The 17,688-nt window shown below is 43.8% G+C and overlaps 1 protein-coding gene across 4 annotated transcripts in view; it reads right to left on the bottom strand.

The window, feature by feature from the left end:
• Positions 1-17,688, bottom strand: part of LRRC49 (leucine rich repeat containing 49) — a 334,326-nt gene that overhangs the window by 235,998 nt on the left and 80,640 nt on the right. The gene's annotated exons all lie outside the window — the stretch shown is intronic.

Genomic DNA, 17,688 nt, shown 5'->3' with positions numbered 1-17,688 from the left:
GGTGCAGGGATACACTTTGTTTTAATCTAGGGGGCGCTGTTGGGCCATGATGTCTCCCTGGTGGCTGCCTTTTGCCGCCCTATCGGACTGGGAGTTGGAACTTAGACTCTATACAAGTCACTAGTGCGGCCATACTTAGAATACGGTGTACAATTTTGGTCTCCAATGTATAAGGACATACTGTAACTGAACTAGAGTGAGTGCAGAGTAGAGCAACCAATGTTATTAAAGGCATGGCTGGACTGCAATACTAAGGCTATGTACACACATTGCATTTTTGCCATTTTCTTGCAGCTTTTTTATTCAAATTTTCAGCTGTGTTTTACAGTACCATCAAAGTGTCAAATTTCAGAAATCTCATGCACACATCTTTTTTTCCTGATTTGGAAAACTGCATCATGTGATTGCAGTTGGAAAGGAATTTTCCCCCAATATGGAGCTATTAACAACTGTCCCATGGGGGGTTTGCCTTCCTTTTGATCAATACATTAAGTTATAGGTTGAACTCTACAGTTTATTCAGCCTTAAAAGGTATAAAAATAAATTCCCTTTAAGAGGTTAGAAACAGCAGACTCTATTTTGTCTTCCTAGTGTCACTTCGGACCGCTATGCATAGTTTTATACGCAAATTGCCTCTTCTGAGAAAAAGAGGACTTAAACTCTATAGCGCCACCTGTTGGAAGTAGCGATCCTACAAGTCACAATCAACCCTTTAACGAGTCGTGCAATAATACTTAGGATAAAAGCCAAATCAGTATCTCAATTCGCAGACACGGTGTTTCGGGCTGTTGGCCCTCGTCAGTGCGAAGCATGAGAACTAATTTGGCTAGGTGAGAGGCTCTGGACTGGGGTCTAAGGGGTATTGTTTCTCCTTATGGAGAGTGACATACCATCTCTGGCTTGTCAAGGTAAGGAGGCGAATTGAGATACTGATTTGGCTTTTATCCTAAGTCATATTGCACGACTCGTTTAAAGGGTTTGATTGTGGCTTGTAGGATCGCTACTTCCAACAGGTGGCGCTATAGAGTTAAGGCCCCTTCACATTAAGCGACGCTGCAGCGATACCGACAACGATCCGGATCGCTGCAGCGTCGCTGTTTGGTCGCTGGAGAGCTGTCACACAGACCGCTCTCCAGCGACCAACGATGCCGGTAACCAGGGTAAACATCGGGTAACTAAGCGCAGGGCCGCGCTTAGTAACCCGATGTTTACCCTGGTTACCATGCTAAAAGTAAAAAAAAACAAACACTAGATACTTACCTACCGCTGTCTGTCCTCCAGCGCTGCGCTCTGCTTCTCTGCTCTCCTCCTGTACTGGCTGTGAGCCGGAAAGCAGAGCGGTGACGTCACCGCTCTGCTTTCCGGCTCACAGCCAGTACAGGAGGAGTGCAGAGCACAGCGCTGGAGGACAGACGGCTGTAGGTAAGTATCTAGTGTTTGTTTTTTTTTACTTTTAGCATGGTAACCAGGGTAAACATCGGGTTACTAAGCGCGGCCCTGCGCTTAGTTACCCGATGTTTACCCTGGTTACCAGTGAAGACATCGCTGGATCGGTGTCACACACACCGATCCAGCGATGTCAGCGGGAGATCCAGCGACGAAATAAAGTTCTGGACTTTCTTCAGCGACCAACGATCTCCCAGCAGGGGCCTGATCGTTGGTCGCTGTCACACATAACGATTTCATTAACGATATCGTTGCTACGTCACAAATAGCAACGATATCGTTAACAATATCGTTATGTGTGAAGGTACCTTTAAGTCCTCTTTTTCTCAGAAGAGGCAATTTGCATATTATATTTCCCAGACGAGCATTGCACGGCGAATAAGCCTCCTTACCTTGACAAGCCAGAGATGGTATGTCACTCTCCATAAGGAGAAACGATGCATAGTTTTAAGCAGTTTTGGAAAGCCACCCTTCCAATCAAGACAAAGCATTGAGTAAAAACCAGCCCGGCACTGACCAACTGCCCATATACCAGAAAAGGTGGCCATACATTGTATTGAACACATAAGATATAGCCAAGCCAAGTCTGACATTAATGTGCTGGACACACTGCAGACGTGACCTTGTGTACACCGTTATTGTATGCCCAGATTTCCTATGTGTATCCATGTCTATTGTTGGGAAACTATTAGAGAACATCAGACGTGTGTATGTGCCACTTATCTGGACCATCTGTGTATTCCAGCTGCCAGAATGGCATTTCTTGTGGATACAGGTTAATATTTCCTACAAAGATTGTAACTTGTTAACTCTTATAATTTGGTAACATTATTTCATTTCTAATGTCATGGCATATTGACGCGTGACAGAAGGTGCCGGAGAATCCTCTACATCTGCTGCCGTCAATGCTCCTCCAGACATTTCTAAATGTGATTCTAAGAATTTTCTGTTCAAAAAGAAAAATCTATATTCTTCCCTATATAAACTATGTTTATGGTGACGCACAGTGATGTGTTCAGATGTGATTTTTTTTATCTAAAATTAGTATTTTTATTCATTCTATTTTTTTTTAAATAATCAACATGGCAGCCATCTTTTCTGCTGTTCTGAGTGGTGACAGCAATTATGGAGAGTTGGATTATAGCAGCAACATGGACATAATAGACGTCATTCAGGAAACGCGCTCTTCAATGGCACAGCTCTCTGTGCAGGGAGGAGGAGAAGGTGTTGCCTTCCACTGAAATTCTGCCTGTGATGATATTGAGATGACTGCTGATCAGTGATCACCATGGGAAGGGTCAGTCTGTAATGAGGCTCGTAGCCAGAGTGAAAACTGCAACATTTTCAGATTTTATTATTTTTTTTTTTTAATAAGAAATACTAAACCTATAAATTATTACAAAAGGGAACAGGAGATAATCTTGCCCACATGGGTTAATTTCTTTGCTTGACAATGGGTATTCATGATGCCCGTGAGTTTCACTTAAAAACTGACCATTAAACTTTAATCTCTATTGACTACCTGCTCCCCACGCTCTTTTTGACCCGTACTCCAATAATTACACATCAAACGTTCGTTTGGATAAATTAGCCACAGCAGCCTGTTTATTAACATTCAAACAAAACAGTTTATTAACATTAAAACCCCAGGGAAGGCGGTCCTCGAAGCCCCAAGAATCAACCAACTTATATCCAATCTCCATAATTTGGCCTCCAGGTAGTGTTCTTGCCTCTAGCCCAGGGCCGGACTGGGACTAAAATTCAGCCCTGGCATTTGAAGTTACACAGGCCCACTTGTCACATGGTGACTGTATAATATCTTTGTACACTTGTAGGTTACAAGAAGTGAGGGGAGTGTAACAAGGCTATATAACATATAATTACAGCTGCATCCAGCATTACAGCTCAGGCCCCATAGAATGACAGCACAGCCCCATAGATTGTAATACAGCACAGCCCCATAGAATGTAATACAGCACAGCCCCCATAGAATGTAATGCAGCCAGCCCCCATAGAATGTAATGCAGCACAGCCCCACAGAATGTACTGCAGCCAGCCCCCATAGAATGTAATGCAGCCAGCCCCCATAGAATGTAATGCAGCACAGCCCCCATAGAATGTAATACAGCACAGCCCCATAGATTGTAATACAGCACAGCCCCATAGAATGTAATACAGCACAGGCCCCATAGAATGTAATGCAGCCAGCCCCCATAGAATGTAATGCAGCCAGCCCCCATAGAATGTAATGTAGCACAGACCTAATAGAATGTAATGCAGCACAGACCTCATAGAATGTAATGCAGCCAGTCCCCATAGAATGTAATACAGCACAGCCCCATAGATTGTAATACAGCACAGCCCCATAGAATGTAATGCAGCACAGCCCCATAGAATGTAATGCAGCCAGCCCCCATAGAATGTAATGCAGCCAGCCCCCATAGAATGTAATGCAGCACAGCCCCCATAGAATGTAATACAGCACAGCCCCATAGAATGTAATGCAGCCAGCCCCCATAGAATGTAATGCAGCCAGTCCCCATAGAATGTAATGCAGCACAGCCCCCATAGAATGTAATGCAGCACAGACCTCATAGAATGTAATGCAGCAGACCTCATAGAATGTAATGCAGCACAGACCTCATAGAATGTAATGCAGCCAGTCCCCATAGAATGTAATACAGCACAGCCCCCATAGAATGTAATGTAGCACAGACCTAATAGAATGTAATGCAGCACAGACCTCATAGAATGTAATGCAGCCAGTCCCCATAGAATGTAATGCAGCACAGCCCCATAGAATGTAATACAGCCCAGCCCAATAGAATGTAATACAGCACAGGCCCCATAGAATGTAATACAGCACAGGCCCCATAGAATGTAATACAGCCCAGCCCCATAGAATGTAATGCAGCCAGCCCCCATAGAATGTAATACAGCACAGACCCCATAGAATGTAATGCAGCACAGACCCCATAGAATGTAATGCAGCACAGCCCCCATTGAATGTAATGCAGCCAGTTCCCATAGGATGTAATGCAGCACAGCCACCATACAATATAATGCAGCCCAGCCACATAGAATGTAATGCAGCCCCTCCCAATAGCCCCACAATCCAGCCAGCCAGCCCCCATAGAATGTAATACAGCACAGACCCCATAGAATGTAATGCAGCACAGACCCCATAGAATGTAATGCAGCACAGCCCCCATTGAATGTAATGCAGCCAGTTCCCATAGGATGTAATGCAGCACAGCCACCATACAATGTAATGCAGCCCAGCCCCCATAGAATGTAATGCAGCCAGCCCCCATAGAATGTAATGCAGCCAGCCCCCATAGAATGTAATGTAGCACAGACCTAATAGAATGTAATGCAGCACAGACCTCATAGAATGTAATGCAGCCAGTCCCCATAGAATGTAATACAGCACAGCCCCATAGATTGTAATACAGCACAGCCCCATAGAATGTAATGCAGCACAGCCCCATAGAATGTAATGCAGCCAGCCCCCATAGAATGTAATGCAGCCAGCCCCCATAGAATGTAATGCAGCACAGACCTCATAGAATGTAATGCAGCACAGACCTCATAGAATGTAATGCAGCACAGACCTCATAGAATGTAATGCAGCCAGTCCCCATAGAATGTAATACAGCACAGCCCCCATAGAATGTAATGTAACACAGACCTAATAGAATGTAATGCAGCACAGACCTCATAGAATGTAATGCAGCCAGTCCCCATAGAATGTAATGCAGCACAGCCCCATAGAATGTAATACAGCCCAGCCCAATAGAATGTAATACAGCACAGGCCCCATAGAATGTAATACAGCACAGGCCCCATAGAATGTAAAACAGCACAGCCCCCATAGAATGTAATGCAGCACAGACCCCATAGAATGTAATACAGCCAGTCCCCATAGAATGTAATGCAGCACAGCCCCATAGAATGTAATGCAGCACAGTCCCCATAGAATGTAATGCAGCCAGCCCCCATAGAATGTAATACAGCACAGGCCCCATAGAATGTAATACAGCCCAGCCCCATAGAATGTAATGCAGCCAGCCCCCATAGAATGTAATACAGCACAAACCCCATAGAATGTAATGCAGCACAGACCCCATAGAATGTAATGCAGCACAGCCCCCATTGAATGTAATGCAGCCAATTCCCATAGGATGTAATGCAGCACAGCCACCATACAATATAATGCAGCCCAGCCACATAGAATGTAATGCAGCCCCTCCCAATAGCCCCACAATCCAATTATCACTCATTGATATATAATAATAAAAAAAAACACTCTACTCACCTTTCCTCTTGCCCCGCGCTGCTCCTGGCTCCGGTCTCAGCAGCTGCAGTCTGCCCGCCCGGTCACACAGCAGGTGCGCGATGATATGACGTCATCGCGCACCCGCAGTGTCAGCGGCAGGCAGAGTGGGGAATGAAGGGAGAGGGAGCGACAGCAGACACTCTCTCTTCTCCATCATTGCATTCAGTGCGGGAAGCTGACGGCGGGGGATGTGACAGACACCGGAATGTGAGTATGTAGTGTTTTCTTTTTTTTTACATTTACAATGGTAACCAGGGTAAATATCGGGTTACTAAGCGCGGCCCTGCGCTTAGTAACCCGATGTTTACCCTGGTTACCTGGGGACTTCGGCATCGTTGGTCGCTGGAGAGCTGTCTGTGTGACAGTTCTCCAGCGACCACACAACGACTTACCAACGATCACGGCCAGGTCGTATCACTGGTCGTAATCGTTGGTAAATCGTTTAGTGTAACGGTACCTTTAGAGGTTGCAAAAGACTTGACATTGGAGAATAAGATGACCTTTTAGCAGGACAATGACCCAAAACATACAGTACTGCCAGAGCTACAATGGTATGGTTTAGATCAAAGCATATTCACGTGTTTGAATGTGTGTGGATGGTGAAGACCACGTAGCTACCCAACAAAATCAGATTGAGAGGCGTTGGCCCTTTCTGCCCAATATGTAGATACAGCTCTGGTGGAGCGCATTTTTAAGTTAAGTTTTCAGGATAAGGTAGCCCCCCTAACGAGTAAGCCAGGGAAATTCGTGCTTTGACCTATCTGGCTAGGGGCCCTTTGTTTGCTGCCTGGCCTCTGCCGGGGCCCTGAAAGAGAACAAATAGGGAGGTAGACTTACTGAAATTAGCCGTTGACACTACGTACTGCAGAAGGTATTTCCTCAACTGTGTGGAACTCCCTTTACTTCTCGATAAATAAAATTAAAACACCAGCGCTTCCCCTGGACATCTATTATGAACTAGTGATCACCTCCTACCACCACTGAATTCAAGAACTTTACTGCATAGAAATACATCTCATCTTCAAAGTAGAGCAGGACCGTTTTTGCCACATATCTCCATGTCAGGTTTGTAATTTTGCTACCTAGATTTATATTGGTACATAATGCAAGGCTATACAAGTTTTTGCATCCCTTTCCCTCACATTCTTGGGGTTGCTGCAGAATGAGGGTAATACTATGTCTTGGGTCCTGTGACTGAGTGAGGACACCTTAGGGAGAAAGAGTAATTTTGAGTCTTAACCAAGCCTATCCTGGAGGAAGCTTTTGAAAGGTCGGTTTACTGAAAGAGCCTGCACCTCCCCAATTCTTCTTGCCGATATAGGCACTACCAAAAGAGCAATTTTAAAGGTTATTACTCCGGGCATTTTGGCAATGGTTCACACGCCAAATCAGAGCTCTTAGGACTAAGCTAAGGTATCAAGGGGGGGGAGGGAGTACATGGTTGAGACAACACGCTGGGACGACCCACTGCTTTAATAAATCATACAAATTATACAATTTTAGAATGGATCTAGTCCTGAAAAAATTAGAAATTTCTCCCATATTCTAGTATAAATGTTAGTGCAGACCTTATTCCTAAAATTCATTAGGGTGAAAATCAGATTTTTGGAGAACCCCATGGCAGCTAGGATCTTCTGCTCAAATGCCATGTCATCAGATATGAGGTCCTTCACATTGGGATGCAGGATTAGCCTCTAAGCGCAGCCAAGTAAACCAAGTCCTTCAGGGCCAGAAGGGAGTAATTAGTATCACCATTTCCTCAACACTATCGGAATATAATAGCAGGGAAGGCACAGACTGGTTTCTTGGGCCACTGGTGTAGAAGGACACCCATCTCATGGGGGATTTCCATGGGTTTAGAGATTTTTTTTTATGAGCTTGGTTTTGTTTGCAAAAAAGTCTACTGATGGTTTTCCCCATCGAAGAGTGATTTCTTGGAATACTAATGAGCTTAGGGACAACCCGTCTTGGCTTATCTGGTGACGGCTGAGATAGTCAGTTTCCAAGTTTTATTTTTTCTTTTAATTAAGATAGGGACTGGATATTCTTTTCGGATTAGGCTTTTATCTTCCTTGCTTCTATTATGAGGCTTTTGGACCATGTGCCCCCTTGTCTGTTCAAGTATGTACTGCCGTTCTGTTGTCTGATAGTATTTTTATATGGTGATCCCTTATCCTGGGCTAACAAAGCTCGCCGGGGTATATTAACTCCTTCATATTTGATTAAGTTTTCTCTAGATTTGGATGCCATTGACCTTGAAGAATCCTCCCCACTGTGTGAGTTCCCCATCCGAAAGGACTTGCACCAGTAGTGATAATGCTGGGATTTGGGATTTCCCATAGTACCCCAAGAGAGGTTTTCCTTGGAGAGACACCAATTTAGGGATTCCAGAGTTCTTTTAGAAATAGGAATCCTTCTGTCCAGATTTCCCTGAATTTTGTTTCTCCTTCTTCCAGGATTTCCCACTGAAGATTCTGTAAGTGGATTTATGCCCTAGTTACTGCTGGAATAAAAGAAGTTAAGGTACCTAGTAATAACATGGCTTTCCTCAGGGGGATCACCGGGTTTCTGATTATTTTGGATACAGATCTGACTACTTTCCTTAGTTTTTTTTGTCTGGAAGAAAATAAGCCTGTCTCCTGGAGTCTAACAATATCCCCAGAAATATTTGGCTTGGTTCTGGGGTTGTCTTTGGTCTACATTTTTCATCCATTCCAGGGAATCTAGGATCTCTTTGACTTGACCATCTGCCCTTCTGTCATCTGATTTTAATTTCCCCAATATTAAAAAATCGTCCAGATATGAGAGGAATAGAATGTCTTTTTCCCGGACATGATCCAACATTTCTGCCACCACTTTTGTGAATACCCATGGGGCCATTGAGAGGGCAAAAGGGAGGGCCTTGAATTGTAAATGGGTTAAGCCTCCCTAAACATTTACCGCCACTCTAAGATATATTTTATGGTTTTGGAATATTGGCACTTGATTATAGACATTCTGGAGGTCGAGAGTGGCTATAAAGCATCCTGGAAACCGAATGGTTTTTTTTTAATTTATCTTTATGTTACTTCTTTTGCAATTTATTAAATAGACATAAGGCATTAAAAGTGACAACCGAATAACACAGTAACAAGACAACATCAATATAAACCGCTGAGAGAAATAAGAAGTGCTATCTTGACATAAAAGTCAGTATCCATTCCAAAACAAAAGCAGCAGTTATATTCTAATAAAATATAATATAAAATTCCTCTGCAATACCAAACAAATAATAAAAAGCAAGAAAAGAGCTAAAAGAAAAGAAAGACAGATAAAGATAAAGAGCTTATGGTGTTTAAGATCCACTGAATCCTCGAAGATATCACTCGCCAGGAAGGAAGAATTTTTGTTAGTTTTCCATCATTGCCTTCTGCATGTTGTATGAAACCCTGATAAGTTCTTTTCTCTATTCCTGGACCCCCCCCCCCCCCCACTTATGTCCCTTTGTCTCGGAGCCGTGACTTGTCTGTTCTTCCTAAATGGACGAAAGGGTATTTTGAACTTCGGAGTGTTTGTTAGTGTGGGAGCCCAATTCTTTATCCAAAATCTCGTCCAAGGTTGAGCCAAAGAGAAATCCGCCTTAGCAGGGGATATTACAAAGTCTGAATATAGAATTAAAGTCTACCGTACAGTGCTATAGCCAAAGAGCGCTTCTAGCTGAATTTCAGAAGAAGCACATGCGTACTGTGAGTCTGACCGTATCAGCAGATGCATCTGCCAAAAAATCTGCTGCCTTCAGAATAAATTGGGAGGCTTGCCATTAATTGGTCTCTCTGACACTTGTTTATAACATGGGAGTCTAGTTGGTAGACTTGCTATGTATGTGGCAGATATATTGGGCTAAAAGTCTGCTGCCCCAGATTCCCAGGCTTTTTTAAGAAAAAAAAAGCTTTACTGTCTAATGGGTCCTTTAAGAGACCTGCATCATTAAAGGGGAGCAGTGACTTCTTGGACACTTTCCCAGACTTACGAGACTTCTGTCTCAAAAGGATATTTTCTTTTAATTTCCCTTGGGATCAACCATTTTTTATCTCGCTTTCCCACTCTCTTAATAAGGAGAGGCTACGTTTTTATGGACAGGGAAGCCCTTGTGCTTATTATCTTCCAATCTGTGAAACATCACAACCTTTTTGTTGCCTTTACTGCCTTCACCAGCTTATTTGTATCTTTGGTTAGAAGCATGGCTGATCTCCGCATTCATCAGAGAGAAGAACGATAAAAACCCATCTGAATGAAACCCCTCTAGTTCTTTGTCTTTTACCTCTTCTTCTGAGCTAGAATTGAACACGGTCATGATTCCTCCTATAGGTGTTTCTGGACGCAGTAAGCAACAATTCAGCTGTTCAATATAGGACTGGGGCATGCTGAGCTTCCAGTGTGTTACGTGTCAGTCCAGCTGCCAAGTCAGGGCCAGGGTGTGCAAGGTTTCCTCCATGTGTCTCCTGTTTGGAGTTATTATCTGGCTAATTAGCTGGCTCTCTGCCTCCAGTTACTGCCAGTTATAGTTCATGACCAGTGACTTCTGCGCGCCTTATGTTCCTGTGCTCAGATCTATTGTCATCTGACCTTTGACCTTGCTTCCAATCATCCGTTTGCCTAGCCCCTTTCTGTCTTGATCTGCTGTTTCCTGGAAACCTGACCTCAGACTGTTACCTTACTATGCCTTTGTCTTACCCCTTTGTTTATGAGGAGCTCTCTTGATATCTGACCCTGGACCTCTTGACTACATAGCCTCACTGCTCAACCGTGACTAGTGACTAGTGTCACAAATGTGACACCGTGCCTCCATAATGAGGTTTGGGGTCTTCTTTCCTTCTGAACCCCTTTAACGGTTATTCAATTTCAGTCTTGATTATAGACTTCATGCTTTCCATCAGGGATGTGGATTCTTCAGCTACGGTTCTCTCAATACATGACTGACATAACCTCTTGCTGTAAGCAGACGATAGTTTACACTTGCATAATGCACATTCTTTATGTTGTGTTTTGGCCTGAGCTTTTCTAGGACTGTCCTATAATACATTTATATAAATATGGGTATTAGGTTAGACATACGGGGGCTTTTCTGAACTCAAACAGTCTAAAGCAGAAACTACAGGGCTGGCAGCACTGTGTCCTCAGTCGGCTTTTAACGTTGGTTGCGATCGTCCATTCTGGAATGTTCTTCTGGCTGGGATGATCCTGCTGTAAGGAGTCATTCTTATATTGACTCCTTCAGGGGGAGTCCATTTCAGGGCTGGGCTCTACCCCTCCTCCTTCTCTAGAAATGATGTCAGAGACCAGAAAGAAATCTCTGCATTTCCAGTCTGGGTCATTCATAATGACCATCGGGTTACACCGCATCATTCTAGGGCAAGCTTTTCCCCCTGGAACTGCTGTAGCACCATGAATATCATGGAGTGACACTGCACCATACCAGGCTCAAATCCCCTCCTGGGGAGAAGGACCCGGCAAGCACAACATATGCCCCCTACCCAGGTGAGTCAACTTGCCATACTAGGTCACGATCCCCCTGCCAGAAGTGATGTCTGCCACCACCTGGTGAAGCTCCTCCTGAAGTCCGACATGTCTTCTCTGCCAGACATAGGGTTCATCTTATGCTGCGAGCAGCCACCCCAGGTAAGATTTCTTCACCCCAGCAGTGCCGTGGAAAGTGCAGGTCTCCCTCAAAGACAGGAAATCACTGAAGCATATAGGGAGGCTGTGCCTTTTAAAGCTCTAGGTGTCCAGTCCTTGGGTGCAGATCTGCTCTCTCCATGATGTTGTCGTGGGTGAGAGAAAATTGCTGTTCACAGACACTCTCCATCCAATCTCCATGAGCTAGAGCTAGTTTTCAAAGAAAAGGCAAAAATTTCAGCTTCTAGATGTGCAAAGCTGGTAGAGACGTACTTCAAAAAAATTGCAGTAATAACTGCAGCAAAAGGTGATCCCACACAGTACTGACTCAGGGGGGCTGAAAATGCACAAAATAATTTTAAAATTCATATTTTTTAAATATATAGAAAACCATGTATCGTTTCCATGACATCACAAATATTTGGTACTCAGTGTTGGTATAGCACATACAATTCCAACAAATGCATTAAAGTTTGTTGGTTTAATGTGAAAAAATTTGGAAATGGTAACAGTGTATGAATACTTTTTCAAGGCAATGAAATTTCCTCAACACTGTATACTCACGGTATACTTTGTAAAGATGATACTGAAAACAATCATGGCTCCTTTGTTTGACTGAAAAATGTGATTCTCTGTGCATGTTTAGAGAAGTCTAACTGCATGGTTGAGATGTTTGAGGATTTTTAACAATCTCAAGTACCGTACATAGATTTTCTTTTTCCAGTGCTATGTCCATGGGATGACACCTGTACTGTTACCACATATGATGCACGTGAATTTGCTAATTTACACCAATTACCGTTAATAGTATTCAGCTACAACTCCAGATGTCTCTCCACAGCTTCTTAGATAGACAATGCCAACCTAAAGCTTACGTTTACCCTTATTAATAAAGAAAAATATACAAACATCATAGAGTAGTATGGCAAATCAAGTCATGGTGCTAAAGCTTTTTCAATTCAGCTTTCAATTGACTTTGCTCCTGGAAACAGATGACTCAAGTCAATTGCTCCAGCAATAAATAAAAGTATGTATCAAGTGAGGTGGCCTCAAATGAAGGTGCCCTAAACAACCTGGCTTGATTGAGAACCCAGAAGATAGGTTTTGGGTGACAAACCCTTTCCACAGAGACATTAATCAAGCAAAACTGGACTTCTCAGCACACCATCTCAAGAACTGGAGCACAAATATGAAGAAGTGGGAGGGGTCCGGAGTCTTACTAGATGGCCTATAAAGGGTACAATAGGTCAGCAGGATGGGCGGGAATAGAGCTGGAGTGACAGAGGCTTGAGTTCAACAGCTTCATTTACATATCAATTCAAACGCTGATTTCTTAGTAATGGAGCAATGGACTGGCCATTTACAGGTATTGCTGGTCTTGTCTTGAAAGAGATACAGATGGATATAGATAGTTAGAGGATTAAATCCTGTTAATAGATTACTTTTAAACTTAAAGGGGTATTCCCATCTCCAATATGCTATCCCAAAATGTAGCAGGTGTAATCTATATATATAATTGTCTAAGGGTTTTTCCGTCTGTCTGTCTGTCTGTCTGTCCTGGAAATCCCGGCTCTCTGATTGGTCGAGGCCGCCAGGCCTCGACCAATCAGAGACCGGCACAGCATCGACGTAGAAATCCCGCGTCTCTGATTGGTCGAGGCCGCCAGGCCTCGACCAATCAGCAACGGGCACAGTGACGATGATGTCATAAAGGACGTAGACATCCCGCGTCTCTGATTGGTCGAGGCCGCCAGGCCTCGACCAATCAGCAACGGGCACAGGGACGATGACGTCATAAAGGACGTAGAAATCCCACGTTTCTGATTCAGCGACGGGCACAGTATCGACGTAGATGTCATAATGGTTGCCATGGCGACGATGATGTCATAAAGGTTGCCTCGACCAATCAGCGACGGGCACAGTCTGCCGCGAATTCTGGAATCATCATTGTCCATATACTACGGGGACATGCATATTCTAGAATACCCGATGCGTTAGAATCGGGCCACAATCTAGTCTATATATATAATTGCCTAAGGGGTACTTCCGTCTGTCTGTAACGGAAATCCTGGGTCGCTGATTGGTCACGGCCCGGCTAGCCGCGACCAATCAGCAAGATTGGGGAGGGATTTAAACACCACTTGATGCTGCCTATGCAGCATCAATAGTAAAAACATAGAATGTTAAAAATAATTTTAAAAAATCATTATATTCTCACCTTCCGGCGTCCGCGGCAGCCTTTCCCGCTCCTCGCGCTCCGGTCCCAATAATGCATTGCGGCAATGACCCGAGATCACGTGGCTGTCTCGCGAGGAACATCGCTAAAGGCCTGGGCTGGATCCGGGGACCGACGGAAGGTGAGTATATAACTATTTTTTTTAATTTCAATTGTCTTTTTTAACAGGGATATGGTGCCCACATTGCTATATACTACGTGGGCTGTGTTATATACTGCGTGGGCTGTTATATACTGCGTGGGCTGTGTTATATACTACGTGGGCTGTGTTATATACTATGTGGACTGTGCTATATACTACATGGCTGTGTTATATACTGTGTGGGCTGTGCTATATACTACGTGCCTGTGCAATATACTATGTGGCTGTGTTATATACTGTGTGGGCTGTGCTATATACTACGTGGGCTGTGTTATATACTACGTGGCTGTGCTATATACTACGTGGGCTGTGTTATATACTACGTGGCTATGCGATACACGACGTGGGCTGTGTTATATACTACGTGGGCTGTGCTATATACTACGTGGCTGTTATATACTGCGTGGCTGTGCAATATACTATGTGGGATGTGCTATATACTGCGTGGGCTGTGTTATATACTACGTGGCTGTGCAATATACTACGTGGCTGTGCAATATACTACGTGGCTGTGCAATATACTACGTGGGCTGTGTTATATACTACGTGGGCTGTGCTATATACTACGTGGCTGTGGTATATACTGCATCTGCTGTGTTTTGTACTATGTGGCTGTGTTATATACTACATGGCTGTGCAATATACTACTTGGCTATGCTATATACTACGTGGCTGTGCTACATACTATGTGGGCTGTGTTATATACTACGTGGCGGTGCATTCTAGAATACCCGATGCGTTAGAATCGGGCCACCATCTAGTAATAATAATATTAGCACATACCTCCAATTAGAAATGTAGTATAGTTTTTAAGATTTGCTATGTCTCTTTCATGTACAGAGCATAGTAGGACCTTAGGTATCCATGGGTACGACCAATAGCAACTAGCTCACTGTCACTATATCAGTGGTCATAACCATGGATACCTAAGGTCCTGAAATGCCTGCATTTGAAAAAAAGTTATATACTACATCAGAAAAACTTTACAACATTTGTAATTGAAGGTATTGGCTATTATTATTATTACTAGATGGTGGCCCGATTCTAACGCATCGGGTATTCTAGAATATGCATGTCCACGTAGTATATTGTCCAGCCACGTAGTATATTGCCCATCAACGTAGTATATTGCCCAGCTACGTAGTATATTGCCCAGTCACGTAGTATATTGCCCAGCCACGTAGTATATTGCCCAGTTACGTAGTATATTGCCCATTTACGTAGTATATTGCCCAGCCACGTAGTATACAGCACAGAGCCACATAGTATATTGCACAGCGACGTAGTATATTGCCCAGCCACATAGTATACAGCACAGAGCCACGTAGTATATTGCACAGCGAAGTAGTATATTGTCCAGCCACGTAGTATATTGCCCAGCCACGTAGTATACAGCACAGGGCCACGTAGTATATTGCCCAGTGACGTAGTATATTGCCCAGCCACGTAGTATACAGCAGAGCCACGTAGTATATTGTCCAGCCACGTAGTATACAGCACAGAGCCACGTAGTATATTGCACAGCGACGTAGTATATTGCCCAGCCTTGTAGTATACAGCACAGAGCCAAGTAGGATATTGCCCACTGACGTATTATATTACCGAGCCACGTATGTCACAGGTTAAAAAAATAAACATACTCACCTAACGATCCGAGGGCTCCTTGTAGTTGAACATACTCACTATTCTGGTCGCTGCTCCTCAGCGTCCCGTCTCTCCGCTTCCTGGGATCCAACGGCGCTGTGCAGATGGGCGCGCGGCTGCCGCCATCTTGCGTTCCCAGGATGCTTTGCGAAATTACCCATATGACTTAGTGGTCTCTCGAGACTGCTAGGTCTTATGGGTAATTTCGCAAAGCATCGCTGGGAAAGGAAGATGGCGGCAGGCGCGAGCGGCTCAGCGGACAACGGAGGGTGAGTATAGCAGGTTATTTGTTTTTGTACTATTTTTAACATTACTTTCTTTTACTATTGATGCCGCATAGACAGCATCAATAGTAAAAGGTTGGGGACACACAGGGTTAATAGCGGCGGTAATGGAATGCGTTACCGCTGGCATTAACCCTGTGTTAGCGGTAATCGGAGGGGAGTATGGAGCGGGCGCCGGGAACACTGACTGCGGGGAGTAAGCAGCGGAGCGCCGGGGACACTGACTGCGGGGAGCGGAGCGCCGGGGACACTGACTGCGGGGAGTATAGAGCGGCCATTTTCTTCCGGACTGTGCCCGTCACTGATTGGTCGTGGCTGTTTTGCGGCGACCAATCAGCGACTTGGATTTCCATGATAGACAGAGGCCACGATCAATGAATATCCGTGACAGAAGGACAGACAGACAGACGGAAGTACCCTTTAGACAATTATGTATATAGATTATTATTATTAGAGATTGGAATATCCCTTTAACCCCTTAACATCCAAAAACTGGCAGTGTCCGTCACTGAGCCAGCACCTTTTCCAGCACATGACAGCTGATCTGATCAGCTGACATGTGCCCCTAACAGCCACGGTTGGAATCATAATCTGTTAACATGTTAAAGGCCACTGTCAAACTTTGACAGCAGCATTTAACATGCACGTGCAGGAAGCGTGTCATTACCTCCTCCCATCGGTGCCAGTATCACATGACCGTGGGTCGCCGATGGGTTGGAATTACAACCCGGGGTCAGCAGGAGACCCCTCTGGTTGTCATAGCCAGATAACTATGGGCGATGCCCAGCTGTCAGGGTCGGCGCAGACATCAAGTGAGATTTATCTGCTACATAGAGCAGGGCTGCAGCCCTTCTCTATGTAGTACAAGCGATTGGGTTATCGCAGCTTCTAGTCTCCCATGGAGACTATTGAAGCAAGTAAAAAAAATGTTTTTAAAAAAAATATATATATATATAAAAAGCACAAATCACCCTCCTTTCACCCCATTCAAAATGAAACAATGCAAAAAAAAATAAAAAAATCAAATATACACATATTTGGTATCACCGCGTTCAGAATCGCCCGATCAATATATATATATATATAAAGAATCAATCCATTCGGTAAATGGCGTAGCGAGAAAAAAACTCGAAACGCCAGAATTAAGTTTTTTCGTCACTACAACATTGCAATAAAATGCTATAACGGGCGATAAAAACATCATATCTACAAAATAGTATCAATAAAACATCAGATCGGCGTGCCAAAAATAAGCCCTCATGGATACACTACGGGTCTCGGAAAATGTCAACTTTTTTTTTTTTTACAAACTTTGGAATTTTTTTTCATCACTTAGATAAAAAAGAACCTAGACATATTTGGTGTCTGTGAACTTGTAATGACCTGGAGAATCATAAGCTTTGGTCAATTTTAGCATTTAGTTAACAAGGTAAAAAAAAATCCAAAAAACTATTGTGGAATTGCACTTTTTTTGCTATTTCGCCGCATTTGGAATTGTTTTCCCATTTTACAGTACATGATATGGTAAAATCAATGGTGCCATTTAAAAGTACAACTTGTACCGCAAAAAACAAGGCCTCAAAAGGCCATATTAACGGAAAAATAAAAAAAAGTTATGGCCGTGGGAAGAAGGAGAGCAAAAAATGGAAACGCAAAAACGGAAATACTCCTGGTCCTTAAGGGGTTAAATCACCAGTACAGCTTTTTTTATTGCAGTGCTGAACTGGTGCTACTAATTAAATTTCCTGTCCTTATACTTACCAGCCACTGTCTTCCTCTTTTATCAGCGCCATTCCGGTCAGTCTCCAGCAGTTTGTGATCTGCAGATTGCTACAGTGTTTGCTGGATCGTTCTGGGAGTCACAGTTCAGTGTATATCTATGGGAGCCAGAACGAGTCTCTCATACACTTAAGGTACCGTCACATTTAGCGACGCTGCAGCG

Source organism: Ranitomeya imitator, chromosome 4 (assembly GCF_032444005.1).
Source record: "Ranitomeya imitator isolate aRanImi1 chromosome 4, aRanImi1.pri, whole genome shotgun sequence".
In the NCBI taxonomy this organism is placed as follows: Eukaryota; Metazoa; Chordata; class Amphibia; order Anura; family Dendrobatidae; genus Ranitomeya; species Ranitomeya imitator.
Note: the sequence above shows the minus strand (reverse complement) of the source record. Positions and strands in the feature narration are given on the sequence as shown.